Source organism: Schistocerca gregaria, chromosome 2 (genome assembly GCF_023897955.1).
Source record: "Schistocerca gregaria isolate iqSchGreg1 chromosome 2, iqSchGreg1.2, whole genome shotgun sequence".
Taxonomy (NCBI): domain Eukaryota; kingdom Metazoa; phylum Arthropoda; class Insecta; order Orthoptera; family Acrididae; genus Schistocerca; species Schistocerca gregaria.
In genome coordinates, this window is record NC_064921.1 from 810,890,463 (window position 1) to 810,915,373 (window position 24,911).

Below are 24,911 nucleotides of genomic sequence, written 5' to 3' on the forward strand. Positions count from 1 at the left end.
TAATGCGCCTGCTGCTGCGACCACCTTCAGCCGCCGCCGACAGGCGGGAAGCAGACACAGCGCGGCGTGCGCGCAAGAAAACCGTGCGGTGGTGGTGTAATGGTCAGCATAGTTGCCTTCCAAGCAGTTGATCCGGGTTCGATTCCCGGCCACCGCAGCCTGCGTTTTACTTCTGCGTATGAGTACTTTTGCCACGCGTCATTAAATTAATGTTTCTTTCCTCCTCTTACTGGCTGCAGGCCACCCTATATTGTGTGCGTCGATTCCGCTTGAGTCTCGACTTGTCTCGACTTTGCTCGGCTGACGCGAGAGCTGACGCTCTCCAATCGGCCTATATCAGAAGGACAAGCACGCGAAACGACTGAGAGAGGTATGGCGAGGCGGGCACAACATTACTTACGCCTCAAGTAAAGACCTGCTGCCTGTTATCGTGCATTGTGTGATTTTACATGTTCTGTCAGACAAATTCAGTTTTATTACTAGCACATTTCTTTTTTTCTTTGTTGAAAATTTTACAACACGCTCCTTCATTTCACTGTGGCCGCACGGCGCGACTTGGCATACCGAGAGGCAAAACGTGGCGCCAGTGCCCTAGACCGAATAGCGCTGCAGCTCCGAAACCGACGAGAAAAGAGAAATACGAATTGAAACTGTCGGCAGCGCCCTGTGTTCGCAGGCGGTCACCCGCCCAAGCACTGACAACGCCCAGCGTCGCGCAGTAGCGGTGATCGGACGACAAACTGTGTGTTCAGCGTGCTGTGACCTGTGAAGTGTTTTAGCGCGTCCCGACAAGTCTCTTTCGGGTCCCCTATCAGCTCCCACACAATGTGACGATTTCTTTGTCACCATACTTGCCCGGGGAAATCGGCGTTGCCTTTTTGAAGTAGTAAAATCGAAGTGGCCCGTGGGGGGATCGAACCCACGACCTTCGCGTTATTAGCACGACGCTCTAACCAACTGAGCTAACGGGCCTCGGTGCACTCCGTCTTCCAGCGCTTAGAGGGAGTGGCTCTGCGTATTTACAGGTAACATTTCTATGGTAGCAGTCCAACAGTGGACCAGGGTCTCTTCTCCCTTTATTCCGCTGCTCGTAGTAATTTCATTGCGTGCCCGTTTCTCTCGACTGTTTTCAGCTCACGTTTATGAACCAGTAGCTATAACGCGAGGAGGACGTGAAACAGCATTTCGCAGGGTCCAAACTTGTCGTGATTTGTTCCGAAAAAATTACATTCCGGTACCGGGAATCGAACCCGGGCCTCCTGGGTGAAAGCCAGGTATCCTAGCCACTAGACCACACCGGACGCGCACGCTTATTTTTGGGGTTTACACCCCCTCCACTGGCTTTCCGTGTCGCACTTTCCCTGTTTGCGAGCATCTTTTCGCTCTCCCATGCCGAGGCGCGCATGGCAAAAGTCACAGTCCGTTGCTTTTGGCCTCGTTGTTACAGGGGTAGGAGGAAAAGCAAAGCTGTGAGTAGTAATATTTATTTACTTATTTCGCAAGTAAAGACCTGCAGCCTGTCATTATATAGCAGGTCATACACTGTGTGACTTTACATGTTATATCATACGAAATTCAGTTTTATTACTAGTACATTTTTTCTTGAAAATTTCACAAAAGAACTGCAAGTAGTAATAACGGGAAGTAAGCATTTTCACGCTGAGTTGTTGAAGCCTTATGGATAACAAACTACAAGCTGTTTTGCTCCTTCGCAACCCCAGAGCCGTCAATTTAGCTGTGAACGGAAGTAAATTAAATGCCCCGGGTGAGGATCGAACTCACGACCTTAAGATTATGAGACTTACGCGCTGCCTACTGCGCTACCGAGGCACGTGATGGCCAAACCTTCTGGTATCTCGGCAAGTAGCAAATACTAGTGGTAGAGAGTCTGCACTTGCTGGCTCATTTTTTCTGTTACTACACGTGCATTCCCGGCGCTGCAGGCAACTTGCGATGATAGGCCGACGCCAGTATGCACAATAGCACGCAGGAGTCCAAACGAGAAGACGTGCGCGCTGCGTGTTTGGTTGTTTCCACACGGAATCCCGCGGTTCATTCTCGTGGCCCACGCACTTCGAGTGCGAAGGACACGCAGCTCCACTATCGGGGAAAAAACAAAATGATGCATCGGCCGGGAATCGAACCCGGGCCGCCCGCGTGGCAGGCGAGCATTCTACCACTGAACCACCGATGCTCAGCTAGTTTGCAGCTTCCTTGTGCTTTCCGCGGCAGACGTCTGAAGGGAAAGTGGGACTGCCGTCCAGCGCCGTGGCATCCTCTCGAGAGAATGCTACAAACGCTGAATCCTGCGCTGCACTGCTTAAAAATGACGCCCGAACGCGATCGTCTAAGTAGTGTTGCGGCGCACGCACGCGACGACTCTTGCCAAAGGACGCGAAATGTGCGTAGAGACGCTGTCTGGATGCGCTCGCCTACCCCGTAATGCGCCTGCTGCTGCGACCACCTTCAGCCGCCGCCGACAGGCGGGAAGCAGACACAGCGCGGCGTGCGCGCAAGAAAACCGTGCGGTGGTGGTGTAATGGTCAGCATAGTTGCCTTCCAAGCAGTTGATCCGGGTTCGATTCCCGGCCACCGCAGCCTGCGTTTTACTTCTGCGTATGAGTACTTTTGCCACGCGTCATTAAATTAATGTTTCTTTCCTCCTCTTACTGGCTGCAGGCCACCCTATATTGTGTGCGTCGATTCCGCTTGAGTCTCGACTTGTCTCGACTTTGCTCGGCTGACGCGAGAGCTGACGCTCTCCAATCGGCCTATATCAGAAGGACAAGCACGCGAAACGACTGAGAGAGGTATGGCGAGGCGGGCACAACATTACTTACGCCTCAAGTAAAGACCTGCTGCCTGTTATCGTGCATTGTGTGATTTTACATGTTCTGTCAGACAAATTCAGTTTTATTACTAGCACATTTCTTTTTTTCTTTGTTGAAAATTTTACAACACGCTCCTTCATTTCACTGTGGCCGCACGGCGCGACTTGGCATACCGAGAGGCAAAACGTGGCGCCAGTGCCCTAGACCGAATAGCGCTGCAGCTCCGAAACCGACGAGAAAAGAGAAATACGAATTGAAACTGTCGGCAGCGCCCTGTGTTCGCAGGCGGTCACCCGCCCAAGCACTGACAACGCCCAGCGTCGCGCAGTAGCGGTGATCGGACGACAAACTGTGTGTTCAGCGTGCTGTGACCTGTGAAGTGTTTTAGCGCGTCCCGACAAGTCTCTTTCGGGTCCCCTATCAGCTCCCACACAATGTGACGATTTCTTTGTCACCATACTTGCCCGGGGAAATCGGCGTTGCCTTTTTGAAGTAGTAAAATCGAAGTGGCCCGTGGGGGGATCGAACCCACGACCTTCGCGTTATTAGCACGACGCTCTAACCAACTGAGCTAACGGGCCTCGGTGCACTCCGTCTTCCAGCGCTTAGAGGGAGTGGCTCTGCGTATTTACAGGTAACATTTCTATGGTAGCAGTCCAACAGTGGACCAGGGTCTCTTCTCCCTTTATTCCGCTGCTCGTAGTAATTTCATTGCGTGCCCGTTTCTCTCGACTGTTTTCAGCTCACGTTTATGAACCAGTAGCTATAACGCGAGGAGGACGTGAAACAGCATTTCGCAGGGTCCAAACTTGTCGTGATTTGTTCCGAAAAAATTACATTCCGGTACCGGGAATCGAACCCGGGCCTCCTGGGTGAAAGCCAGGTATCCTAGCCACTAGACCACACCGGACGCGCACGCTTATTTTTGGGGTTTACACCCCCTCCACTGGCTTTCCGTGTCGCACTTTCCCTGTTTGCGAGCATCTTTTCGCTCTCCCATGCCGAGGCGCGCATGGCAAAAGTCACAGTCCGTTGCTTTTGGCCTCGTTGTTACAGGGGTAGGAGGAAAAGCAAAGCTGTGAGTAGTAATATTTATTTACTTATTTCGCAAGTAAAGACCTGCAGCCTGTCATTATATAGCAGGTCATACACTGTGTGACTTTACATGTTATATCATACGAAATTCAGTTTTATTACTAGTACATTTTTTCTTGAAAATTTCACAAAAGAACTGCAAGTAGTAATAACGGGAAGTAAGCATTTTCACGCTGAGTTGTTGAAGCCTTATGGATAACAAACTACAAGCTGTTTTGCTCCTTCGCAACCCCAGAGCCGTCAATTTAGCTGTGAACGGAAGTAAATTAAATGCCCCGGGTGAGGATCGAACTCACGACCTTAAGATTATGAGACTTACGCGCTGCCTACTGCGCTACCGAGGCACGTGATGGCCAAACCTTCTGGTATCTCGGCAAGTAGCAAATACTAGTGGTAGAGAGTCTGCACTTGCTGGCTCATTTTTTCTGTTACTACACGTGCATTCCCGGCGCTGCAGGCAACTTGCGATGATAGGCCGACGCCAGTATGCACAATAGCACGCAGGAGTCCAAACGAGAAGACGTGCGCGCTGCGTGTTTGGTTGTTTCCACACGGAATCCCGCGGTTCATTCTCGTGGCCCACGCACTTCGAGTGCGAAGGACACGCAGCTCCACTATCGGGGAAAAAACAAAATGATGCATCGGCCGGGAATCGAACCCGGGCCGCCCGCGTGGCAGGCGAGCATTCTACCACTGAACCACCGATGCTCAGCTAGTTTGCAGCTTCCTTGTGCTTTCCGCGGCAGACGTCTGAAGGGAAAGTGGGACTGCCGTCCAGCGCCGTGGCATCCTCTCGAGAGAATGCTACAAACGCTGAATCCTGCGCTGCACTGCTTAAAAATGACGCCCGAACGCGATCGTCTAAGTAGTGTTGCGGCGCACGCACGCGACGACTCTTGCCAAAGGACGCGAAATGTGCGTAGAGACGCTGTCTGGATGCGCTCGCCTACCCCGTAATGCGCCTGCTGCTGCGACCACCTTCAGCCGCCGCCGACAGGCGGGAAGCAGACACAGCGCGGCGTGCGCGCAAGAAAACCGTGCGGTGGTGGTGTAATGGTCAGCATAGTTGCCTTCCAAGCAGTTGATCCGGGTTCGATTCCCGGCCACCGCAGCCTGCGTTTTACTTCTGCGTATGAGTACTTTTGCCACGCGTCATTAAATTAATGTTTCTTTCCTCCTCTTACTGGCTGCAGGCCACCCTATATTGTGTGCGTCGATTCCGCTTGAGTCTCGACTTGTCTCGACTTTGCTCGGCTGACGCGAGAGCTGACGCTCTCCAATCGGCCTATATCAGAAGGACAAGCACGCGAAACGACTGAGAGAGGTATGGCGAGGCGGGCACAACATTACTTACGCCTCAAGTAAAGACCTGCTGCCTGTTATCGTGCATTGTGTGATTTTACATGTTCTGTCAGACAAATTCAGTTTTATTACTAGCACATTTCTTTTTTTCTTTGTTGAAAATTTTACAACACGCTCCTTCATTTCACTGTGGCCGCACGGCGCGACTTGGCATACCGAGAGGCAAAACGTGGCGCCAGTGCCCTAGACCGAATAGCGCTGCAGCTCCGAAACCGACGAGAAAAGAGAAATACGAATTGAAACTGTCGGCAGCGCCCTGTGTTCGCAGGCGGTCACCCGCCCAAGCACTGACAACGCCCAGCGTCGCGCAGTAGCGGTGATCGGACGACAAACTGTGTGTTCAGCGTGCTGTGACCTGTGAAGTGTTTTAGCGCGTCCCGACAAGTCTCTTTCGGGTCCCCTATCAGCTCCCACACAATGTGACGATTTCTTTGTCACCATACTTGCCCGGGGAAATCGGCGTTGCCTTTTTGAAGTAGTAAAATCGAAGTGGCCCGTGGGGGGATCGAACCCACGACCTTCGCGTTATTAGCACGACGCTCTAACCAACTGAGCTAACGGGCCTCGGTGCACTCCGTCTTCCAGCGCTTAGAGGGAGTGGCTCTGCGTATTTACAGGTAACATTTCTATGGTAGCAGTCCAACAGTGGACCAGGGTCTCTTCTCCCTTTATTCCGCTGCTCGTAGTAATTTCATTGCGTGCCCGTTTCTCTCGACTGTTTTCAGCTCACGTTTATGAACCAGTAGCTATAACGCGAGGAGGACGTGAAACAGCATTTCGCAGGGTCCAAACTTGTCGTGATTTGTTCCGAAAAAATTACATTCCGGTACCGGGAATCGAACCCGGGCCTCCTGGGTGAAAGCCAGGTATCCTAGCCACTAGACCACACCGGACGCGCACGCTTATTTTTGGGGTTTACACCCCCTCCACTGGCTTTCCGTGTCGCACTTTCCCTGTTTGCGAGCATCTTTTCGCTCTCCCATGCCGAGGCGCGCATGGCAAAAGTCACAGTCCGTTGCTTTTGGCCTCGTTGTTACAGGGGTAGGAGGAAAAGCAAAGCTGTGAGTAGTAATATTTATTTACTTATTTCGCAAGTAAAGACCTGCAGCCTGTCATTATATAGCAGGTCATACACTGTGTGACTTTACATGTTATATCATACGAAATTCAGTTTTATTACTAGTACATTTTTTCTTGAAAATTTCACAAAAGAACTGCAAGTAGTAATAACGGGAAGTAAGCATTTTCACGCTGAGTTGTTGAAGCCTTATGGATAACAAACTACAAGCTGTTTTGCTCCTTCGCAACCCCAGAGCCGTCAATTTAGCTGTGAACGGAAGTAAATTAAATGCCCCGGGTGAGGATCGAACTCACGACCTTAAGATTATTTGACTTACGCGCTGCCTACTGCGCTACCGAGGCACGTGATGGCCAAACCTTCTGGTATCTCGGCAAGTAGCAAATACTAGTGGTAGAGAGTCTGCACTTGCTGGCTCATTTTTTCTGTTACTACACGTGCATTCCCGGCGCTGCAGGCAACTTGCGATGATAGGCCGACGCCAGTATGCACAATAGCACGCAGGAGTCCAAACGAGAAGACGTGCGCGCTGCGTGTTTGGTTGTTTCCACACGGAATCCCGCGGTTCATTCTCGTGGCCCACGCACTTCGAGTGCGAAGGACACGCAGCTCCACTATCGGGGAAAAAACAAAATGATGCATCGGCCGGGAATCGAACCCGGGCCGCCCGCGTGGCAGGCGAGCATTCTACCACTGAACCACCGATGCTCAGCTAGTTTGCAGCTTCCTTGTGCTTTCCGCGGCAGACGTCTGAAGGGAAAGTGGGACTGCCGTCCAGCGCCGTGGCATCCTCTCGAGAGAATGCTACAAACGCTGAATCCTGCGCTGCACTGCTTAAAAATGACGCCCGAACGCGATCGTCTAAGTAGTGTTGCGGCGCACGCACGCGACGACTCTTGCCAAAGGACGCGAAATGTGCGTAGAGACGCTGTCTGGATGCGCTCGCCTACCCCGTAATGCGCCTGCTGCTGCGACCACCTTCAGCCGCCGCCGACAGGCGGGAAGCAGACACAGCGCGGCGTGCGCGCAAGAAAACCGTGCGGTGGTGGTGTAATGGTCAGCATAGTTGCCTTCCAAGCAGTTGATCCGGGTTCGATTCCCGGCCACCGCAGCCTGCGTTTTACTTCTGCGTATGAGTACTTTTGCCACGCGTCATTAAATTAATGTTTCTTTCCTCCTCTTACTGGCTGCAGGCCACCCTATATTGTGTGCGTCGATTCCGCTTGAGTCTCGACTTGTCTCGACTTTGCTCGGCTGACGCGAGAGCTGACGCTCTCCAATCGGCCTATATCAGAAGGACAAGCACGCGAAACGACTGAGAGAGGTATGGCGAGGCGGGCACAACATTACTTACGCCTCAAGTAAAGACCTGCTGCCTGTTATCGTGCATTGTGTGATTTTACATGTTCTGTCAGACAAATTCAGTTTTATTACTAGCACATTTCTTTTTTTCTTTGTTGAAAATTTTACAACACGCTCCTTCATTTCACTGTGGCCGCACGGCGCGACTTGGCATACCGAGAGGCAAAACGTGGCGCCAGTGCCCTAGACCGAATAGCGCTGCAGCTCCGAAACCGACGAGAAAAGAGAAATACGAATTGAAACTGTCGGCAGCGCCCTGTGTTCGCAGGCGGTCACCCGCCCAAGCACTGACAACGCCCAGCGTCGCGCAGTAGCGGTGATCGGACGACAAACTGTGTGTTCAGCGTGCTGTGACCTGTGAAGTGTTTTAGCGCGTCCCGACAAGTCTCTTTCGGGTCCCCTATCAGCTCCCACACAATGTGACGATTTCTTTGTCACCATACTTGCCCGGGGAAATCGGCGTTGCCTTTTTGAAGTAGTAAAATCGAAGTGGCCCGTGGGGGGATCGAACCCACGACCTTCGCGTTATTAGCACGACGCTCTAACCAACTGAGCTAACGGGCCTCGGTGCACTCCGTCTTCCAGCGCTTAGAGGGAGTGGCTCTGCGTATTTACAGGTAACATTTCTATGGTAGCAGTCCAACAGTGGACCAGGGTCTCTTCTCCCTTTATTCCGCTGCTCGTAGTAATTTCATTGCGTGCCCGTTTCTCTCGACTGTTTTCAGCTCACGTTTATGAACCAGTAGCTATAACGCGAGGAGGACGTGAAACAGCATTTCGCAGGGTCCAAACTTGTCGTGATTTGTTCCGAAAAAATTACATTCCGGTACCGGGAATCGAACCCGGGCCTCCTGGGTGAAAGCCAGGTATCCTAGCCACTAGACCACACCGGACGCGCACGCTTGTTTTTGGGGTTTACACCCCCTCCACTGGCTTTCCGTGTCGCACTTTCCCTGTTTGCGAGCATCTTTTCGCTCTCCCATGCCGAGGCGCGCATGGCAAAAGTCACAGTCCGTTGCTTTTGGCCTCGTTGTTACAGGGGTAGGAGGAAAAGCAAAGCTGTGAGTAGTAATATTTATTTACTTATTTCGCAAGTAAAGACCTGCAGCCTGTCATTATATAGCAGGTCATACACTGTGTGACTTTACATGTTATATCATACGAAATTCAGTTTTATTACTAGTACATTTTTTCTTGAAAATTTCACAAAAGAACTGCAAGTAGTAATAACGGGAAGTAAGCATTTTCACGCTGAGTTGTTGAAGCCTTATGGATAACAAACTACAAGCTGTTTTGCTCCTTCGCAACCCCAGAGCCGTCAATTTAGCTGTGAACGGAAGTAAATTAAATGCCCCGGGTGAGGATCGAACTCACGACCTTAAGATTATGAGACTTACGCGCTGCCTACTGCGCTACCGAGGCACGTGATGGCCAAACCTTCTGGTATCTCGGCAAGTAGCAAATACTAGTGGTAGAGAGTCTGCACTTGCTGGCTCATTTTTTCTGTTACTACACGTGCATTCCCGGCGCTGCAGGCAACTTGCGATGATAGGCCGACGCCAGTATGCACAATAGCACGCAGGAGTCCAAACGAGAAGACGTGCGCGCTGCGTGTTTGGTTGTTTCCACACGGAATCCCGCGGTTCATTCTCGTGGCCCACGCACTTCGAGTGCGAAGGACACGCAGCTCCACTATCGGGGAAAAAACAAAATGATGCATCGGCCGGGAATCGAACCCGGGCCGCCCGCGTGGCAGGCGAGCATTCTACCACTGAACCACCGATGCTCAGCTAGTTTGCAGCTTCCTTGTGCTTTCCGCGGCAGACGTCTGAAGGGAAAGTGGGACTGCCGTCCAGCGCCGTGGCATCCTCTCGAGAGAATGCTACAAACGCTGAATCCTGCGCTGCACTGCTTAAAAATGACGCCCGAACGCGATCGTCTAAGTAGTGTTGCGGCGCACGCACGCGACGACTCTTGCCAAAGGACGCGAAATGTGCGTAGAGACGCTGTCTGGATGCGCTCGCCTACCCCGTAATGCGCCTGCTGCTGCGACCACCTTCAGCCGCCGCCGACAGGCGGGAAGCAGACACAGCGCGGCGTGCGCGCAAGAAAACCGTGCGGTGGTGGTGTAATGGTCAGCATAGTTGCCTTCCAAGCAGTTGATCCGGGTTCGATTCCCGGCCACCGCAGCCTGCGTTTTACTTCTGCGTATGAGTACTTTTGCCACGCGTCATTAAATTAATGTTTCTTTCCTCCTCTTACTGGCTGCAGGCCACCCTATATTGTGTGCGTCGATTCCGCTTGAGTCTCGACTTGTCTCGACTTTGCTCGGCTGACGCGAGAGCTGACGCTCTCCAATCGGCCTATATCAGAAGGACAAGCACGCGAAACGACTGAGAGAGGTATGGCGAGGCGGGCACAACATTACTTACGCCTCAAGTAAAGACCTGCTGCCTGTTATCGTGCATTGTGTGATTTTACATGTTCTGTCAGACAAATTCAGTTTTATTACTAGCACATTTCTTTTTTTCTTTGTTGAAAATTTTACAACACGCTCCTTCATTTCACTGTGGCCGCACGGCGCGACTTGGCATACCGAGAGGCAAAACGTGGCGCCAGTGCCCTAGACCGAATAGCGCTGCAGCTCCGAAACCGACGAGAAAAGAGAAATACGAATTGAAACTGTCGGCAGCGCCCTGTGTTCGCAGGCGGTCACCCGCCCAAGCACTGACAACGCCCAGCGTCGCGCAGTAGCGGTGATCGGACGACAAACTGTGTGTTCAGCGTGCTGTGACCTGTGAAGTGTTTTAGCGCGTCCCGACAAGTCTCTTTCGGGTCCCCTATCAGCTCCCACACAATGTGACGATTTCTTTGTCACCATACTTGCCCGGGGAAATCGGCGTTGCCTTTTTGAAGTAGTAAAATCGAAGTGGCCCGTGGGGGGATCGAACCCACGACCTTCGCGTTATTAGCACGACGCTCTAACCAACTGAGCTAACGGGCCTCGGTGCACTCCGTCTTCCAGCGCTTAGAGGGAGTGGCTCTGCGTATTTACAGGTAACATTTCTATGGTAGCAGTCCAACAGTGGACCAGGGTCTCTTCTCCCTTTATTCCGCTGCTCGTAGTAATTTCATTGCGTGCCCGTTTCTCTCGACTGTTTTCAGCTCACGTTTATGAACCAGTAGCTATAACGCGAGGAGGACGTGAAACAGCATTTCGCAGGGTCCAAACTTGTCGTGATTTGTTCCGAAAAAATTACATTCCGGTACCGGGAATCGAACCCGGGCCTCCTGGGTGAAAGCCAGGTATCCTAGCCACTAGACCACACCGGACGCGCACGCTTGTTTTTGGGGTTTACACCCCCTCCACTGGCTTTCCGTGTCGCACTTTCCCTGTTTGCGAGCATCTTTTCGCTCTCCCATGCCGAGGCGCGCATGGCAAAAGTCACAGTCCGTTGCTTTTGGCCTCGTTGTTACAGGGGTAGGAGGAAAAGCAAAGCTGTGAGTAGTAATATTTATTTACTTATTTCGCAAGTAAAGACCTGCAGCCTGTCATTATATAGCAGGTCATACACTGTGTGACTTTACATGTTATATCATACGAAATTCAGTTTTATTACTAGTACATTTTTTCTTGAAAATTTCACAAAAGAACTGCAAGTAGTAATAACGGGAAGTAAGCATTTTCACGCTGAGTTGTTGAAGCCTTATGGATAACAAACTACAAGCTGTTTTGCTCCTTCGCAACCCCAGAGCCGTCAATTTAGCTGTGAACGGAAGTAAATTAAATGCCCCGGGTGAGGATCGAACTCACGACCTTAAGATTATGAGACTTACGCGCTGCCTACTGCGCTACCGAGGCACGTGATGGCCAAACCTTCTGGTATCTCGGCAAGTAGCAAATACTAGTGGTAGAGAGTCTGCACTTGCTGGCTCATTTTTTCTGTTACTACACGTGCATTCCCGGCGCTGCAGGCAACTTGCGATGATAGGCCGACGCCAGTATGCACAATAGCACGCAGGAGTCCAAACGAGAAGACGTGCGCACTGCGTGTTTGGTTGTTTCCACACGGAATCCCGCGGTTCATTCTCGTGGCCCACGCACTTCGAGTGCGAAGGACACGCAGCTCCACTATCGGGGAAAAAACAAAATGATGCATCGGCCGGGAATCGAACCCGGGCCGCCCGCGTGGCAGGCGAGCATTCTACCACTGAACCACCGATGCTCAGCTAGTTTGCAGCTTCCTTGTGCTTTCCGCGGCAGACGTCTGAAGGGAAAGTGGGACTGCCGTCCAGCGCCGTGGCATCCTCTCGAGAGAATGCTACAAACGCTGAATCCTGCGCTGCACTGCTTAAAAATGACGCCCGAACGCGATCGTCTAAGTAGTGTTGCGGCGCACGCACGCGACGACTCTTGCCAAAGGACGCGAAATGTGCGTAGAGACGCTGTCTGGATGCGCTCGCCTACCCCGTAATGCGCCTGCTGCTGCGACCTCCTTCAGCCGCCGCCGACAGGCGGGAAGCAGACACAGCGCGGCGTGCGCGCAAGAAAACCGTGCGGTGGTGGTGTAATGGTCAGCATAGTTGCCTTCCAAGCAGTTGATCCGGGTTCGATTCCCGGCCACCGCAGCCTGCGTTTTACTTCTGCGTATGAGTACTTTTGCCACGCGTCATTAAATTAATGTTTCTTTCCTCCTCTTACTGGCTGCAGGCCACCCTATATTGTGTGCGTCGATTCCGCTTGAGTCTCGACTTGTCTCGACTTTGCTCGGCTGACGCGAGAGCTGACGCTCTCCAATCGGCCTATATCAGAAGGACAAGCACGCGAAACGACTGAGAGAGGTATGGCGAGGCGGGCACAACATTACTTACGCCTCAAGTAAAGACCTGCTGCCTGTTATCGTGCATTGTGTGATTTTACATGTTCTGTCAGACAAATTCAGTTTTATTACTAGCACATTTCTTTTTTTCTTTGTTGAAAATTTTACAACACGCTCCTTCATTTCACTGTGGCCGCACGGCGCGACTTGGCATACCGAGAGGCAAAACGTGGCGCCAGTGCCCTAGACCGAATAGCGCTGCAGCTCCGAAACCGACGAGAAAAGAGAAATACGAATTGAAACTGTCGGCAGCGCCCTGTGTTCGCAGGCGGTCACCCGCCCAAGCACTGACAACGCCCAGCGTCGCGCAGTAGCGGTGATCGGACGACAAACTGTGTGTTCAGCGTGCTGTGACCTGTGAAGTGTTTTAGCGCGTCCCGACAAGTCTCTTTCGGGTCCCCTATCAGCTCCCACACAATGTGACGATTTCTTTGTCACCATACTTGCCCGGGGAAATCGGCGTTGCCTTTTTGAAGTAGTAAAATCGAAGTGGCCCGTGGGGGGATCGAACCCACGACCTTCGCGTTATTAGCACGACGCTCTAACCAACTGAGCTAACGGGCCTCGGTGCACTCCGTCTTCCAGCGCTTAGAGGGAGTGGCTCTGCGTATTTACAGGTAACATTTCTATGGTAGCAGTCCAACAGTGGACCAGGGTCTCTTCTCCCTTTATTCCGCTGCTCGTAGTAATTTCATTGCGTGCCCGTTTCTCTCGACTGTTTTCAGCTCACGTTTATGAACCAGTAGCTATAACGCGAGGAGGACGTGAAACAGCATTTCGCAGGGTCCAAACTTGTCGTGATTTGTTCCGAAAAAATTACATTCCGGTACCGGGAATCGAACCCGGGCCTCCTGGGTGAAAGCCAGGTATCCTAGCCACTAGACCACACCGGACGCGCACGCTTGTTTTTGGGGTTTACACCCCCTCCACTGGCTTTCCGTGTCGCACTTTCCCTGTTTGCGAGCATCTTTTCGCTCTCCCATGCCGAGGCGCGCATGGCAAAAGTCACAGTCCGTTGCTTTTGGCCTCGTTGTTACAGGGGTAGGAGGAAAAGCAAAGCTGTGAGTAGTAATATTTATTTACTTATTTCGCAAGTAAAGACCTGCAGCCTGTCATTATATAGCAGGTCATACACTGTGTGACTTTACATGTTATATCATACGAAATTCAGTTTTATTACTAGTACATTTTTTCTTGAAAATTTCACAAAAGAACTGCAAGTAGTAATAACGGCAAGTAAGCATTTTCACGCTGAGTTGTTGAAGCCTTATGGATAACAAACTACAAGCTGTTTTGCTCCTTCGCAACCCCAGAGCCGTCAATTTAGCTGTGAACGGAAGTAAATTAAATGCCCCGGGTGAGGATCGAACTCACGACCTTAAGATTATGAGACTTACGCGCTGCCTACTGCGCTACCGAGGCACGTGATGGCCAAACCTTCTGGTATCTCGGCAAGTAGCAAATACTAGTGGTAGAGAGTCTGCACTTGCTGGCTCATTTTTTCTGTTACTACACGTGCATTCCCGGCGCTGCAGGCAACTTGCGATGATAGGCCGACGCCAGTATGCACAATAGCACGCAGGAGTCCAAACGAGAAGACGTGCGCGCTGCGTGTTTGGTTGTTTCCACACGGAATCCCGCGGTTCATTCTCGTGGCCCACGCACTTCGAGTGCGAAGGACACGCAGCTCCACTATCGGGGAAAAAACAAAATGATGCATCGGCCGGGAATCGAACCCGGGCCGCCCGCGTGGCAGGCCAGCATTCTACCACTGAACCACCGATGCTCAGCTAGTTTGCAGCTTCCTTGTGCTTTCCGCGGCAGACGTCTGAAGGGAAAGTGGGACTGCCGTCCAGCGCCGTGGCATCCTCTCGAGAGAATGCTACAAACGCTGAATCCTGCGCTGCACTGCTTAAAAATGACGCCCGAACGCGATCGTCTAAGTAGTGTTGCGGCGCACGCACGCGACGACTCTTGCCAAAGGACGCGAAATGTGCGTAGAGACGCTGTCTGGATGCGCTCGCCTACCCCGTAATGCGCCTGCTGCTGCGACCACCTTCAGCCGCCGCCGACAGGCGGGAAGCAGACACAGCGCGGCGTGCGCGCAAGAAAACCGTGCGGTGGTGGTGTAATGGTCAGCATAGTTGCCTTCCAAGCAGTTGATCCGGGTTCGATTCCCGGCCACCGCAGCCTGCGTTTTACTTCTGCGTATGAGTACTTTTGCCACGCGTCATTAAATTAATGTTTCTTTCCTCCTCTTACTGGCTGCAGGCCACCCTATATTGTGTGCGTCGATTCCGCTTGAGTCTCGACTTGTCTCGACTTTGCTCGGCTGACGCGAGAGCTGACGCTCTCCAATCGGCCTATATCAGAAGGACAAGCACGCGAAACGACTGAGAGAGGTATGGCGAGGCGGGCACAACATTACTTACGCCTCAAGTAAAGACCTGCTGCCTGTTATCGTGCATTGTGTGATTTTACATGTTCTGTCAGACAAATTCAGTTTTATTACTAGCACATTTCTTTTTTTCTTTGTTGAAAATTTTACAACACGCTCCTTCATTTCACTGTGGCCGCACGGCGCGACTTGGCATACCGAGAGGCAAAACGTGGCGCCAGTGCCCTAGACCGAATAGCGCTGCAGCTCCGAAACCGACGAGAAAAGAGAAATACGAATTGAAACTGTCGGCAGCGCCCTGTGTTCGCAGGCGGTCACCCGCCCAAGCACTGACAACGCCCAGCGTCGCGCAGTAGCGGTGATCGGACGACAAACTGTGTGTTCAGCGTGCTGTGACCTGTGAAGTGTTTTAGCGCGTCCCGACAAGTCTCTTTCGGGTCCCCTATCAGCTCCCACACAATGTGACGATTTCTTTGTCACCATACTTGCCCGGGGAAATCGGCGTTGCCTTTTTGAAGTAGTAAAATCGAAGTGGCCCGTGGGGGGATCGAACCCACGACCTTCGCGTTATTAGCACGACGCTCTAACCAACTGAGCTAACGGGCCTCGGTGCACTCCGTCTTCCAGCGCTTAGAGGGAGTGGCTCTGCGTATTTACAGGTAACATTTCTATGGTAGCAGTCCAACAGTGGACCAGGGTCTCTTCTCCCTTTATTCCGCTGCTCGTAGTAATTTCATTGCGTGCCCGTTTCTCTCGACTGTTTTCAGCTCACGTTTATGAACCAGTAGCTATAACGCGAGGAGGACGTGAAACAGCATTTCGCAGGGTCCAAACTTGTCGTGATTTGTTCCGAAAAAATTACATTCCGGTACCGGGAATCGAACCCGGGCCTCCTGGGTGAAAGCCAGGTATCCTAGCCACTAGACCACACCGGACGCGCACGCTTGTTTTTGGGGTTTACACCCCCTCCACTGGCTTTCCGTGTCGCACTTTCCCTGTTTGCGAGCATCTTTTCGCTCTCCCATGCCGAGGCGCGCATGGCAAAAGTCACAGTCCGTTGCTTTTGGCCTCGTTGTTACAGGGGTAGGAGGAAAAGCAAAGCTGTGAGTAGTAATATTTATTTACTTATTTCGCAAGTAAAGACCTGCAGCCTGTCATTATATAGCAGGTCATACACTGTGTGACTTTACATGTTATATCATACGAAATTCAGTTTTATTACTAGTACATTTTTTCTTGAAAATTTCACAAAAGAACTGCAAGTAGTAATAACGGGAAGTAAGCATTTTCACGCTGAGTTGTTGAAGCCTTATGGATAACAAACTACAAGCTGTTTTGCTCCTTCGCAACCCCAGAGCCGTCAATTTAGCTGTGAACGGAAGTAAATTAAATGCCCCGGGTGAGGATCGAACTCACGACCTTAAGATTATGAGACTTACGCGCTGCCTACTGCGCTACCGAGGCACGTGATGGCCAAACCTTCTGGTATCTCGGCAAGTAGCAAATACTAGTGGTAGAGAGTCTGCACTTGCTGGCTCATTTTTTCTGTTACTACACGTGCATTCCCGGCGCTGCAGGCAACTTGCGATGATAGGCCGACGCCAGTATGCACAATAGCACGCAGGAGTCCAAACGAGAAGACGTGCGCACTGCGTGTTTGGTTGTTTCCACACGGAATCCCGCGGTTCATTCTCGTGGCCCACGCACTTCGAGTGCGAAGGACACGCAGCTCCACTATCGGGGAAAAAACAAAATGATGCATCGGCCGGGAATCGAACCCGGGCCGCCCGCGTGGCAGGCGAGCATTCTACCACTGAACCACCGATGCTCAGCTAGTTTGCAGCTTCCTTGTGCTTTCCGCGGCAGACGTCTGAAGGGAAAGTGGGACTGCCGTCCAGCGCCGTGGCATCCTCTCGAGAGAATGCTACAAACGCTGAATCCTGCGCTGCACTGCTTAAAAATGACGCCCGAACGCGATCGTCTAAGTAGTGTTGCGGCGCACGCACGCGACGACTCTTGCCAAAGGACGCGAAATGTGCGTAGAGACGCTGTCTGGATGCGCTCGCCTACCCCGTAATGCGCCTGCTGCTGCGACCTCCTTCAGCCGCCGCCGACAGGCGGGAAGCAGACACAGCGCGGCGTGCGCGCAAGAAAACCGTGCGGTGGTGGTGTAATGGTCAGCATAGTTGCCTTCCAAGCAGTTGATCCGGGTTCGATTCCCGGCCACCGCAGCCTGCGTTTTACTTCTGCGTATGAGTACTTTTGCCACGCGTCATTAAATTAATGTTTCTTTCCTCCTCTTACTGGCTGCAGGCCACCCTATATTGTGTGCGTCGATTCCGCTTGAGTCTCGACTTGTCTCGACTTTGCTCGGCTGACGCGAGAGCTGACGCTCTCCAATCGGCCTATATCAGAAGGACAAGCACGCGAAACGACTGAGAGAGGTATGGCGAGGCGGGCACAACATTACTTACGCCTCAAGTAAAGACCTGCTGCCTGTTATCGTGCATTGTGTGATTTTACATGTTCTGTCAGACAAATTCAGTTTTATTACTAGCACATTTCTTTTTTTCTTTGTTGAAAATTTTACAACACGCTCCTTCATTTCACTGTGGCCGCACGGCGCGACTTGGCATACCGAGAGGCAAAACGTGGCGCCAGTGCCCTAGACCGAATAGCGCTGCAGCTCCGAAACCGACGAGAAAAGAGAAATACGAATTGAAACTGTCGGCAGCGCCCTGTGTTCGCAGGCGGTCACCCGCCCAAGCACTGACAACGCCCAGCGTCGCGCAGTAGCGGTGATCGGACGACAAACTGTGTGTTCAGCGTGCTGTGACCTGTGAAGTGTTTTAGCGCGTCCCGACAAGTCTCTTTCGGGTCCCCTATCAGCTCCCACACAATGTGACGATTTCTTTGTCACCATACTTGCCCGGGGAAATCGGCGTTGCCTTTTTGAAGTAGTAAAATCGAAGTGGCCCGTGGGGGGATCGAACCCACGACCTTCGCGTTATTAGCACGACGCTCTAACCAACTGAGCTAACGGGCCTCGGTGCACTCCGTCTTCCAGCGCTTAGAGGAAGTGGCTCTGCGTATTTACAGGTAACATTTCTATGGTAGCAGTCCAACAGTGGACCAGGGTCTCTTCTCCCTTTATTCCGCTGCTTGTAGTAATTTCATTGCGTGCCCGTTTCTCTCGACTGTTTTCAGCTCACGTTTATGAACCAGTAGCTATAACGCGAGGAGGACGTGAAACAGCATTTCGCAGGGTCCAAACTTGTCGTGATTTGTTCCGAAAAAATTACATTCCGGTACCGGGAATCGAACCCGGGCCTCCTGGGTGAAAGCCAGGTATCCTAGCCACTAGACCACACCGGACGCGCACGCTTGTTTTTGGGGTTTACACCCCCTCCACTGGCTTTTCTTGTCGCACTTTCCCTGTTTGCGAGCATCTTTTCGCTCTCCCATGCCGAGGCGCGCATGGCAAAAGTCACAGTCCGTTGCTTTTGGCCTCGTTGTTACAGGGGTAGGAGGAAAAGCAAAGCTGTGAGTAGTAATATTTATTTACTTATTTCGCAAGTAAAGACCTGCAGCCTGTCATTATATAGCAGGTCATACACTGTGTGACTTTACATGTTATATCATACGAAATTCAGTTTTATTACTAGTACATTTTTTCTTGAAAATTTCACAAAAGAACTGCAAGTAGTAATAACGGGAAGTAAGCATTTTCACGCTGAGTTGTTGAAGCCTTATGGATAACAAACTACAAGCTGTTTTGCTCCTTCGCAACCCCAGAGCCGTCAATTTAGCTGTGAACGGAAGTAAATTAAATGCCCCGGGTGAGGATCGAACTCACGACCTTAAGATTATGAGACTTACGCGCTGCCTACTGCGCTACCGAGGCACGTGATGGCCAAACCTTCTGGTATCTCGGCAAGTAGCAAATACTAGTGGTAGAGAGTCTGCACTTGCTGGCTCATTTTTTCTGTTACTACACGTGCATTCCCGGCGCTGCAGGCAACTTGCGATGATAGGCCGACGCCAGTATGCACAATAGCACGCAGGAGTCCAAACGAGAAGACGTGCGCGCTGCGTGTTTGGTTGTTTCCACACGGAATCCCGCGGTTCATTCTCGTGGCCCACGCACTTCGAGTGCGAAGGACACGCAGCTCCACTATCGGGGAAAAAACAAAATGATGCATCGGCCGGGAATCGAACCCGGGCCGCCCGCGTGGCAGGCGAGCATTCTACCACTGAACCACCGATGCTCAGCTAGTTTGCAGCTTCCTTGTGCTTTCCGCGGCAGACGTCTGAAGGGAAAGTGGGACTGCCGTCCAGCGCCGTGGCATCCTCTCGAGAGAATGCTACAAACGCTGAATCCTGCGCTGCACTGCTTAAAAATGACGCCCGAACGCGATCGTCTAAGTAGTGTTGCGGCGCACACACGTGACGACTCTTGCCAAAGGACGCGAAATGTGCGTAGAGACGCTGTCTGGATGCGCTCGCCTACCCCGTAATGCGCCTGCTGCTGCGACCACCTTCAGCCGCCGCCGACAGGCGGGAAGCAGACACAGCGCGGCGTGCGCGCAAGAAAACCGTGCGGTGGTGGTGTAATGGTCAGCATAGTTGCCTTCCAAGCAGTTGATCCGGGTTCGATTCCCGGCCACCGCAGCCTGAGTTTTACTTCTGCGTATGAGTACTTTTGCCACGCGTCATTAAATTAATGTTTCTTTCCTCCTCTTACTGGCTGCAGGCCACCCTATATTGTGTGCGTCGATTCCGCTTGAGTCTCGACTTGTCTCGACTTTGCTCGGCTGACGCGAGAGCTGACGCTCTCCAATCGGCCTATATCAGAAGGACAAGCACGCGAAACGACTGAGAGAGGTATGGCGAGGCGGGCACAACATTACTTACGCCTCAAGTAAAGACCTGCTGCCTGTTATCGTGCATTGTGTGATTTTACATGTTCTGTCAGACAAATTCAGTTTTATTACTAGCACATTTCTTTTTTTCTTTGTTGAAAATTTTACAACACGCTCCTTCATTTCACTGTGGCCGCACGGCGCGACTTGGCATACCGAGAGGCAAAACGTGGCGCCAGTGCCCTAGACCGAATAGCGCTGCAGCTCCGAAACCGACGAGAAAAGAGAAATACGAATTGAAACTGTCGGCAGCGCCCTGTGTTCGCAGGCGGTCACCCGCCCAAGCACTGACAACGCCCAGCGTCGCGCAGTAGCGGTGATCGGACGACAAACTGTGTGTTCAGCGTGCTGTGACCTGTGAAGTGTTTTAGCGCGTCCCGACAAGTCTCTTTCGCGTCCCCTATCAGCTCCCACACAATGTGACGATTTCTTTGTCACCATACTTGCCCGGGGAAATCGGCGTTGCCTTTTTGAAGTAGTAAAATCGAAGTGGCCCGTGGGGGGATCGAACCCACGACCTTCGCGTTATTAGCACGACGCTCTAACCAACTGAGCTAACGGGCCTCGGTGCACTCCGTCTTCCAGCGCTTAGAGGGAGTGGCTCTGCGTATTTACAGGTAACATTTCTATGGTAGCAGTCCAACAGTGGACCAGGGTCTCTTCTCCCTTTATTCCGCTGCTCGTAGTAATTTCATTGCGTGCCCGTTTCTCTCGACTGTTTTCAGCTCACGTTTATGAACCAGTAGCTATAACGCGAGGAGGACGTGAAACAGCATTTCGCAGGGTCCAAACTTGTCGTGATTTGTTCCGAAAAAATTACATTCCGGTACCGGGAATCGAACCCGGGCCTCCTGGGTGAAAGCCAGGTATCCTAGCCACTAGACCACACCGGACGCGCACGCTTGTTTTTGGGGTTTACACCCCCTCCACTGGCTTTCCGTGTCGCACTTTCCCTGTTTGCGAGCATCTTTTCGCTCTCCCATGCCGAGGCGCGCATGGCAAAAGTCACAGTCCGTTGCTTTTGGCCTCGTTGTTACAGGGGTAGGAGGAAAAGCAAAGCTGTGAGTAGTAATATTTATTTACTTATTTCGCAAGTAAAGACCTGCAGCCTGTCATTATATAGCAGGTCATACACTGTGTGACTTTACATGTTATATCATACGAAATTCAGTTTTATTACTAGTACATTTTTTCTTGAAAATTTCACAAAAGAACTGCAAGTAGTAATAACGGGAAGTAAGCATTTTCACGCTGAGTTGTTGAAGCCTTATGGATAACAAACTACAAGCTGTTTTGCTCCTTCGCAACCCCAGAGCCGTCAATTTAGCTGTGAACGGAAGTAAATTAAATGCCCCGGGTGAGGATCGAACTCACGACCTTAAGATTATGAGACTTACGCGCTGCCTACTGCGCTACCGAGGCACGTGATGGCCAAACCTTCTGGTATCTCGGCAAGTAGCAAATACTAGTGGTAGAGAGTCTGCACTTGCTGGCTCATTTTTTCTGTTACTACACGTGCATTCCCGGCGCTGCAGGCAACTTGCGATGATAGGCCGACGCCAGTATGCACAATAGCACGCAGGAGTCCAAACGAGAAGACGTGCGCACTGCGTGTTTGGTTGTTTCCACACGGAATCCCGCGGTTCATTCTCGTGGCCCACGCACTTCGAGTGCGAAGGACACGCAGCTCCACTATCGGGGAAAAAACAAAATGATGCATCGGCCGGGAATCGAACCCGGGCCGCCCGCGTGGCAGGCGAGCATTCTACCACTGAACCACCGATGCTCAGCTAGTTTGCAGCTTCCTTGTGCTTTCCGCGGCAGACGTCTGAAGGGAAAGTGGGACTGCCGTCCAGCGCCGTGGCATCCTCTCGAGAGAATGCTACAAACGCTGAATCCTGCGCTGCACTGCTTAAAAATGACGCCCGAACGCGATCGTCTAAGTAGTGTTGCGGCGCACGCACGCGACGACTCTTGCCAAAGGACGCGAAATGTGCGTAGAGACGCTGTCTGGATGCGCTCGCCTACCCCGTAATGCGCCTGCTGCTGCGACCTCCTTCAGCCGCCGCCGACAGGCGGGAAGCAGACACAGCGCGGCGTGCGCGCAAGAAAACCGTGCGGTGGTGGTGTAATGGTCAGCATAGTTGCCTTCCAAGCAGTTGATCCGGGTTCGATTCCCGGCCACCGCAGCCTGCGTTTTACTTCTGCGTATGAGTACTTTTGCCACGCGTCATTAAATTAATGTTTCTTTCCTCCTCTTACTGGCTGCAGGCCACCCTATATTGTGTGCGTCGATTCCGCTTGAGTCTCGACTTGTCTCGACTTTGCTCGGCTGACGCGAGAGCTGACGCTCTCCAATCGGCCTATATCAGAAGGACAAGCACGCGAAACGACTGAGAGAGGTATGGCGAGGCGGGCACAACATTACTTACGCCTCAAGTAAAGACCTGCTGCCTGTTATCGTGCATTGTGTGATTTTACATGTTCTGTCAGACAAATTCAGTTTTATTACTAGCACATTTCTTTTTTTCTTTGTTGAAAATTTTACAACACGCTCCTTCATTTCACTGTGGCCGCACGGCGCGACTTGGCATACCGAGAGGCAAAACGTGGCGCCAGTGCCCTAGACCGAATAGCGCTGCAGCTCCGAAACCGACGAGAAAAGAGAAATACGAATTGAAACTGTCGGCAGCGCCCTGTGTTCGCAGGCGGTCACCCGCCCAAGCACTGACAACGCCCAGCGTCGCGCAGTAGCGGTGATCGGACGACAAACTGTGTGTTCAGCGTGCTGTGACCTGTGAAGTGTTTTAGCGCGTCCCGACAAGTCTCTTTCGGGTCCCCTATCAGATCCCACACAATGTGACGATTTCTTTGTCACCATACTTGCCCGGGGAAATCGGCGTTGCCTTTTTGAAGTAGTAAAATCGAAGTGGCCCGTGGGGGGATCGAACCCACGACCTTCGCGTTATTAGCACGACGCTCTAACCAACTGAGCTAACGGGCCTCGGTGCACTCCGTCTTCCAGCGCTTAGAGGGAGTGGCTCTGCGTATTTACAGGTAACATTTCTATGGTAGCAGTCCAACAGTGGACCAGGGTCTCTTCTCCCTTTATTCCGCTGCTTGTAGTAATTTCATTGCGTGCCCGTTTCTCTCGACTGTTTTCAGCTCACGTTTATGAACCAGTAGCTATAACGCGAGGAGGACGTGAAACAGCATTTCGCAGGGTCCAAACTTGTCGTGATTTGTTCCGAAAAAATTACATTCCGGTACCGGGAATCGAACCCGGGCCTCCTGGGTGAAAGCCAGGTATCCTAGCCACTAGACCACACCGGACGCGCACGCTTGTTTTTGGGGTTTACACCCCCTCCACTGGCTTTTCTTGTCGCACTTTCCCTGTTTGCGAGCATCTTTTCGCTCTCCCATGCCGAGGCGCGCATGGCAAAAGTCACAGTCCGTTGCTTTTGGCCTCGTTGTTACAGGGGTAGGAGGAAAAGCAAAGCTGTGAGTAGTAATATTTATTTACTTATTTCGCAAGTAAAGACCTGCAGCCTGTCATTATATAGCAGGTCATACACTGTGTGACTTTACATGTTATATCATACGAAATTCAGTTTTATTACTAGTACATTTTTTCTTGAAAATTTCACAAAAGAACTGCAAGTAGTAATAACGGGAAGTAAGCATTTTCACGCTGAGTTGTTGAAGCCTTATGGATAACAAACTACAAGCTGTTTTGCTCCTTCGCAACCCCAGAGCCGTCAATTTAGCTGTGAACGGAAGTAAATTAAATGCCCCGGGTGAGGATCGAACTCACGACCTTAAGATTATGAGACTTACGCGCTGCCTACTGCGCTACCGAGGCACGTGATGGCCAAACCTTCTGGTATCTCGGCAAGTAGCAAATACTAGTGGTAGAGAGTCTGCACTTGCTGGCTCATTTTTTCTGTTACTACACGTGCATTCCCGGCGCTGCAGGCAACTTGCGATGATAGGCCGACGCCAGTATGCACAATAGCACGCAGGAGTCCAAACGAGAAGACGTGCGCGCTGCGTGTTTGGTTGTTTCCACACGGAATCCCGCGGTTCATTCTCGTGGCCCACGCACTTCGAGTGCGAAGGACACGCAGCTCCACTATCGGGGAAAAAACAAAATGATGCATCGGCCGGGAATCGAACCCGGGCCGCCCGCGTGGCAGGCGAGCATTCTACCACTGAACCACCGATGCTCAGCTAGTTTGCAGCTTCCTTGTGCTTTCCGCGGCAGACGTCTGAAGGGAAAGTGGGACTGCCGTCCAGCGCCGTGGCATCCTCTCGAGAGAATGCTACAAACGCTGAATCCTGCGCTGCACTGCTTAAAAATGACGCCCGAACGCGATCGTCTAAGTAGTGTTGCGGCGCACACACGTGACGACTCTTGCCAAAGGACGCGAAATGTGCGTAGAGACGCTGTCTGGATGCGCTCGCCTACCCCGTAATGCGCCTGCTGCTGCGACCACCTTCAGCCGCCGCCGACAGGCGGGAAGCAGACACAGCGCGGCGTGCGCGCAAGAAAACCGTGCGGTGGTGGTGTAATGGTCAGCATAGTTGCCTTCCAAGCAGTTGATCCGGGTTCGATTCCCGGCCACCGCAGCCTGAGTTTTACTTCTGCGTATGAGTACTTTTGCCACGCGTCATTAAATTAATGTTTCTTTCCTCCTCTTACTGGCTGCAGGCCACCCTATATTGTGTGCGTCGATTCCGCTTGAGTCTCGACTTGTCTCGACTTTGCTCGGCTGACGCGAGAGCTGACGCTCTCCAATCGGCCTATATCAGAAGGACAAGCACGCGAAACGACTGAGAGAGGTATGGCGAGGCGGGCACAACATTACTTACGCCTCAAGTAAAGACCTGCTGCCTGTTATCGTGCATTGTGTGATTTTACATGTTCTGTCAGACAAATTCAGTTTTATTACTAGCACATTTCTTTTTTTCTTTGTTGAAAAT

At 51.9% G+C, this 24,911-nt stretch overlaps 51 non-coding genes across 51 annotated transcripts; 11 read left to right on the forward strand and 40 right to left on the reverse strand.

Annotated features, from left to right (window-relative positions):
- Nucleotides 1–85: 85 nt before the first annotated feature.
- Trnag-ucc (transfer RNA glycine (anticodon UCC)) lies at nt 86–157 on the forward strand. The gene has a single exon. It is a non-coding gene; the product is annotated as a tRNA-Gly (tRNA).
- A 741-nt stretch (nt 158–898) lies between these two features.
- On the reverse strand, nt 899–972 carry Trnai-aau (transfer RNA isoleucine (anticodon AAU)). Its single transcript has one exon. It is a non-coding gene; the product is annotated as a tRNA-Ile (tRNA).
- Nucleotides 973–1,229: 257 nt separating this feature from the next.
- On the reverse strand, nt 1,230–1,301 carry Trnae-uuc (transfer RNA glutamic acid (anticodon UUC)). Its single transcript has one exon. It is a non-coding gene; the product is annotated as a tRNA-Glu (tRNA).
- Nucleotides 1,302–1,757: 456 nt separating this feature from the next.
- Nucleotides 1,758–1,830, reverse strand: Trnam-cau (transfer RNA methionine (anticodon CAU)). Its single transcript has one exon. It is a non-coding gene; the product is annotated as a tRNA-Met (tRNA).
- A 293-nt stretch (nt 1,831–2,123) lies between these two features.
- Trnag-gcc (transfer RNA glycine (anticodon GCC)) lies at nt 2,124–2,194 on the reverse strand. The gene has a single exon. It is a non-coding gene; the product is annotated as a tRNA-Gly (tRNA).
- Nucleotides 2,195–2,525: 331 nt separating this feature from the next.
- Nucleotides 2,526–2,597, forward strand: Trnag-ucc (transfer RNA glycine (anticodon UCC)). Its single transcript has one exon. It is a non-coding gene; the product is annotated as a tRNA-Gly (tRNA).
- Nucleotides 2,598–3,338: 741 nt separating this feature from the next.
- Trnai-aau (transfer RNA isoleucine (anticodon AAU)) lies at nt 3,339–3,412 on the reverse strand. Its single transcript has one exon. It is a non-coding gene; the product is annotated as a tRNA-Ile (tRNA).
- Nucleotides 3,413–3,669: 257 nt separating this feature from the next.
- Trnae-uuc (transfer RNA glutamic acid (anticodon UUC)) lies at nt 3,670–3,741 on the reverse strand. Its single transcript has one exon. It is a non-coding gene; the product is annotated as a tRNA-Glu (tRNA).
- Nucleotides 3,742–4,197: 456 nt separating this feature from the next.
- Nucleotides 4,198–4,270, reverse strand: Trnam-cau (transfer RNA methionine (anticodon CAU)). The gene has a single exon. It is a non-coding gene; the product is annotated as a tRNA-Met (tRNA).
- A 293-nt stretch (nt 4,271–4,563) lies between these two features.
- Nucleotides 4,564–4,634, reverse strand: Trnag-gcc (transfer RNA glycine (anticodon GCC)). Its single transcript has one exon. It is a non-coding gene; the product is annotated as a tRNA-Gly (tRNA).
- A 331-nt stretch (nt 4,635–4,965) lies between these two features.
- Nucleotides 4,966–5,037, forward strand: Trnag-ucc (transfer RNA glycine (anticodon UCC)). Its single transcript has one exon. It is a non-coding gene; the product is annotated as a tRNA-Gly (tRNA).
- Nucleotides 5,038–5,778: 741 nt separating this feature from the next.
- Nucleotides 5,779–5,852, reverse strand: Trnai-aau (transfer RNA isoleucine (anticodon AAU)). The gene has a single exon. It is a non-coding gene; the product is annotated as a tRNA-Ile (tRNA).
- A 257-nt stretch (nt 5,853–6,109) lies between these two features.
- Nucleotides 6,110–6,181, reverse strand: Trnae-uuc (transfer RNA glutamic acid (anticodon UUC)). Its single transcript has one exon. It is a non-coding gene; the product is annotated as a tRNA-Glu (tRNA).
- Nucleotides 6,182–6,637: 456 nt separating this feature from the next.
- On the reverse strand, nt 6,638–6,710 carry Trnai-aau (transfer RNA isoleucine (anticodon AAU)). The gene has a single exon. It is a non-coding gene; the product is annotated as a tRNA-Ile (tRNA).
- A 293-nt stretch (nt 6,711–7,003) lies between these two features.
- Trnag-gcc (transfer RNA glycine (anticodon GCC)) lies at nt 7,004–7,074 on the reverse strand. Its single transcript has one exon. It is a non-coding gene; the product is annotated as a tRNA-Gly (tRNA).
- Nucleotides 7,075–7,405: 331 nt separating this feature from the next.
- On the forward strand, nt 7,406–7,477 carry Trnag-ucc (transfer RNA glycine (anticodon UCC)). Its single transcript has one exon. It is a non-coding gene; the product is annotated as a tRNA-Gly (tRNA).
- A 741-nt stretch (nt 7,478–8,218) lies between these two features.
- On the reverse strand, nt 8,219–8,292 carry Trnai-aau (transfer RNA isoleucine (anticodon AAU)). Its single transcript has one exon. It is a non-coding gene; the product is annotated as a tRNA-Ile (tRNA).
- A 257-nt stretch (nt 8,293–8,549) lies between these two features.
- Nucleotides 8,550–8,621, reverse strand: Trnae-uuc (transfer RNA glutamic acid (anticodon UUC)). The gene has a single exon. It is a non-coding gene; the product is annotated as a tRNA-Glu (tRNA).
- A 456-nt stretch (nt 8,622–9,077) lies between these two features.
- Trnam-cau (transfer RNA methionine (anticodon CAU)) lies at nt 9,078–9,150 on the reverse strand. The gene has a single exon. It is a non-coding gene; the product is annotated as a tRNA-Met (tRNA).
- A 293-nt stretch (nt 9,151–9,443) lies between these two features.
- Trnag-gcc (transfer RNA glycine (anticodon GCC)) lies at nt 9,444–9,514 on the reverse strand. Its single transcript has one exon. It is a non-coding gene; the product is annotated as a tRNA-Gly (tRNA).
- Nucleotides 9,515–9,845: 331 nt separating this feature from the next.
- Nucleotides 9,846–9,917, forward strand: Trnag-ucc (transfer RNA glycine (anticodon UCC)). The gene has a single exon. It is a non-coding gene; the product is annotated as a tRNA-Gly (tRNA).
- Nucleotides 9,918–10,658: 741 nt separating this feature from the next.
- Trnai-aau (transfer RNA isoleucine (anticodon AAU)) lies at nt 10,659–10,732 on the reverse strand. Its single transcript has one exon. It is a non-coding gene; the product is annotated as a tRNA-Ile (tRNA).
- Nucleotides 10,733–10,989: 257 nt separating this feature from the next.
- Nucleotides 10,990–11,061, reverse strand: Trnae-uuc (transfer RNA glutamic acid (anticodon UUC)). The gene has a single exon. It is a non-coding gene; the product is annotated as a tRNA-Glu (tRNA).
- Nucleotides 11,062–11,517: 456 nt separating this feature from the next.
- On the reverse strand, nt 11,518–11,590 carry Trnam-cau (transfer RNA methionine (anticodon CAU)). The gene has a single exon. It is a non-coding gene; the product is annotated as a tRNA-Met (tRNA).
- Nucleotides 11,591–11,883: 293 nt separating this feature from the next.
- Nucleotides 11,884–11,954, reverse strand: Trnag-gcc (transfer RNA glycine (anticodon GCC)). The gene has a single exon. It is a non-coding gene; the product is annotated as a tRNA-Gly (tRNA).
- A 331-nt stretch (nt 11,955–12,285) lies between these two features.
- On the forward strand, nt 12,286–12,357 carry Trnag-ucc (transfer RNA glycine (anticodon UCC)). Its single transcript has one exon. It is a non-coding gene; the product is annotated as a tRNA-Gly (tRNA).
- Nucleotides 12,358–13,098: 741 nt separating this feature from the next.
- On the reverse strand, nt 13,099–13,172 carry Trnai-aau (transfer RNA isoleucine (anticodon AAU)). The gene has a single exon. It is a non-coding gene; the product is annotated as a tRNA-Ile (tRNA).
- A 257-nt stretch (nt 13,173–13,429) lies between these two features.
- Nucleotides 13,430–13,501, reverse strand: Trnae-uuc (transfer RNA glutamic acid (anticodon UUC)). Its single transcript has one exon. It is a non-coding gene; the product is annotated as a tRNA-Glu (tRNA).
- Nucleotides 13,502–13,957: 456 nt separating this feature from the next.
- Nucleotides 13,958–14,030, reverse strand: Trnam-cau (transfer RNA methionine (anticodon CAU)). Its single transcript has one exon. It is a non-coding gene; the product is annotated as a tRNA-Met (tRNA).
- A 293-nt stretch (nt 14,031–14,323) lies between these two features.
- Nucleotides 14,324–14,394, reverse strand: Trnag-gcc (transfer RNA glycine (anticodon GCC)). The gene has a single exon. It is a non-coding gene; the product is annotated as a tRNA-Gly (tRNA).
- Nucleotides 14,395–14,725: 331 nt separating this feature from the next.
- Trnag-ucc (transfer RNA glycine (anticodon UCC)) lies at nt 14,726–14,797 on the forward strand. The gene has a single exon. It is a non-coding gene; the product is annotated as a tRNA-Gly (tRNA).
- A 741-nt stretch (nt 14,798–15,538) lies between these two features.
- Nucleotides 15,539–15,612, reverse strand: Trnai-aau (transfer RNA isoleucine (anticodon AAU)). Its single transcript has one exon. It is a non-coding gene; the product is annotated as a tRNA-Ile (tRNA).
- Nucleotides 15,613–15,869: 257 nt separating this feature from the next.
- Nucleotides 15,870–15,941, reverse strand: Trnae-uuc (transfer RNA glutamic acid (anticodon UUC)). Its single transcript has one exon. It is a non-coding gene; the product is annotated as a tRNA-Glu (tRNA).
- A 456-nt stretch (nt 15,942–16,397) lies between these two features.
- On the reverse strand, nt 16,398–16,470 carry Trnam-cau (transfer RNA methionine (anticodon CAU)). The gene has a single exon. It is a non-coding gene; the product is annotated as a tRNA-Met (tRNA).
- A 293-nt stretch (nt 16,471–16,763) lies between these two features.
- On the reverse strand, nt 16,764–16,834 carry Trnag-gcc (transfer RNA glycine (anticodon GCC)). The gene has a single exon. It is a non-coding gene; the product is annotated as a tRNA-Gly (tRNA).
- A 331-nt stretch (nt 16,835–17,165) lies between these two features.
- Trnag-ucc (transfer RNA glycine (anticodon UCC)) lies at nt 17,166–17,237 on the forward strand. Its single transcript has one exon. It is a non-coding gene; the product is annotated as a tRNA-Gly (tRNA).
- Nucleotides 17,238–17,978: 741 nt separating this feature from the next.
- Trnai-aau (transfer RNA isoleucine (anticodon AAU)) lies at nt 17,979–18,052 on the reverse strand. The gene has a single exon. It is a non-coding gene; the product is annotated as a tRNA-Ile (tRNA).
- Nucleotides 18,053–18,309: 257 nt separating this feature from the next.
- On the reverse strand, nt 18,310–18,381 carry Trnae-uuc (transfer RNA glutamic acid (anticodon UUC)). Its single transcript has one exon. It is a non-coding gene; the product is annotated as a tRNA-Glu (tRNA).
- Nucleotides 18,382–18,837: 456 nt separating this feature from the next.
- Nucleotides 18,838–18,910, reverse strand: Trnam-cau (transfer RNA methionine (anticodon CAU)). The gene has a single exon. It is a non-coding gene; the product is annotated as a tRNA-Met (tRNA).
- Nucleotides 18,911–19,203: 293 nt separating this feature from the next.
- Trnag-gcc (transfer RNA glycine (anticodon GCC)) lies at nt 19,204–19,274 on the reverse strand. Its single transcript has one exon. It is a non-coding gene; the product is annotated as a tRNA-Gly (tRNA).
- Nucleotides 19,275–19,605: 331 nt separating this feature from the next.
- On the forward strand, nt 19,606–19,677 carry Trnag-ucc (transfer RNA glycine (anticodon UCC)). The gene has a single exon. It is a non-coding gene; the product is annotated as a tRNA-Gly (tRNA).
- Nucleotides 19,678–20,418: 741 nt separating this feature from the next.
- Trnai-aau (transfer RNA isoleucine (anticodon AAU)) lies at nt 20,419–20,492 on the reverse strand. The gene has a single exon. It is a non-coding gene; the product is annotated as a tRNA-Ile (tRNA).
- A 257-nt stretch (nt 20,493–20,749) lies between these two features.
- On the reverse strand, nt 20,750–20,821 carry Trnae-uuc (transfer RNA glutamic acid (anticodon UUC)). The gene has a single exon. It is a non-coding gene; the product is annotated as a tRNA-Glu (tRNA).
- A 456-nt stretch (nt 20,822–21,277) lies between these two features.
- Nucleotides 21,278–21,350, reverse strand: Trnam-cau (transfer RNA methionine (anticodon CAU)). Its single transcript has one exon. It is a non-coding gene; the product is annotated as a tRNA-Met (tRNA).
- A 293-nt stretch (nt 21,351–21,643) lies between these two features.
- On the reverse strand, nt 21,644–21,714 carry Trnag-gcc (transfer RNA glycine (anticodon GCC)). Its single transcript has one exon. It is a non-coding gene; the product is annotated as a tRNA-Gly (tRNA).
- Nucleotides 21,715–22,045: 331 nt separating this feature from the next.
- On the forward strand, nt 22,046–22,117 carry Trnag-ucc (transfer RNA glycine (anticodon UCC)). Its single transcript has one exon. It is a non-coding gene; the product is annotated as a tRNA-Gly (tRNA).
- Nucleotides 22,118–22,858: 741 nt separating this feature from the next.
- On the reverse strand, nt 22,859–22,932 carry Trnai-aau (transfer RNA isoleucine (anticodon AAU)). The gene has a single exon. It is a non-coding gene; the product is annotated as a tRNA-Ile (tRNA).
- A 257-nt stretch (nt 22,933–23,189) lies between these two features.
- Trnae-uuc (transfer RNA glutamic acid (anticodon UUC)) lies at nt 23,190–23,261 on the reverse strand. The gene has a single exon. It is a non-coding gene; the product is annotated as a tRNA-Glu (tRNA).
- Nucleotides 23,262–23,717: 456 nt separating this feature from the next.
- Nucleotides 23,718–23,790, reverse strand: Trnam-cau (transfer RNA methionine (anticodon CAU)). Its single transcript has one exon. It is a non-coding gene; the product is annotated as a tRNA-Met (tRNA).
- Nucleotides 23,791–24,083: 293 nt separating this feature from the next.
- Nucleotides 24,084–24,154, reverse strand: Trnag-gcc (transfer RNA glycine (anticodon GCC)). Its single transcript has one exon. It is a non-coding gene; the product is annotated as a tRNA-Gly (tRNA).
- A 331-nt stretch (nt 24,155–24,485) lies between these two features.
- Trnag-ucc (transfer RNA glycine (anticodon UCC)) lies at nt 24,486–24,557 on the forward strand. The gene has a single exon. It is a non-coding gene; the product is annotated as a tRNA-Gly (tRNA).
- Nucleotides 24,558–24,911: the final 354 nt, after the last annotated feature.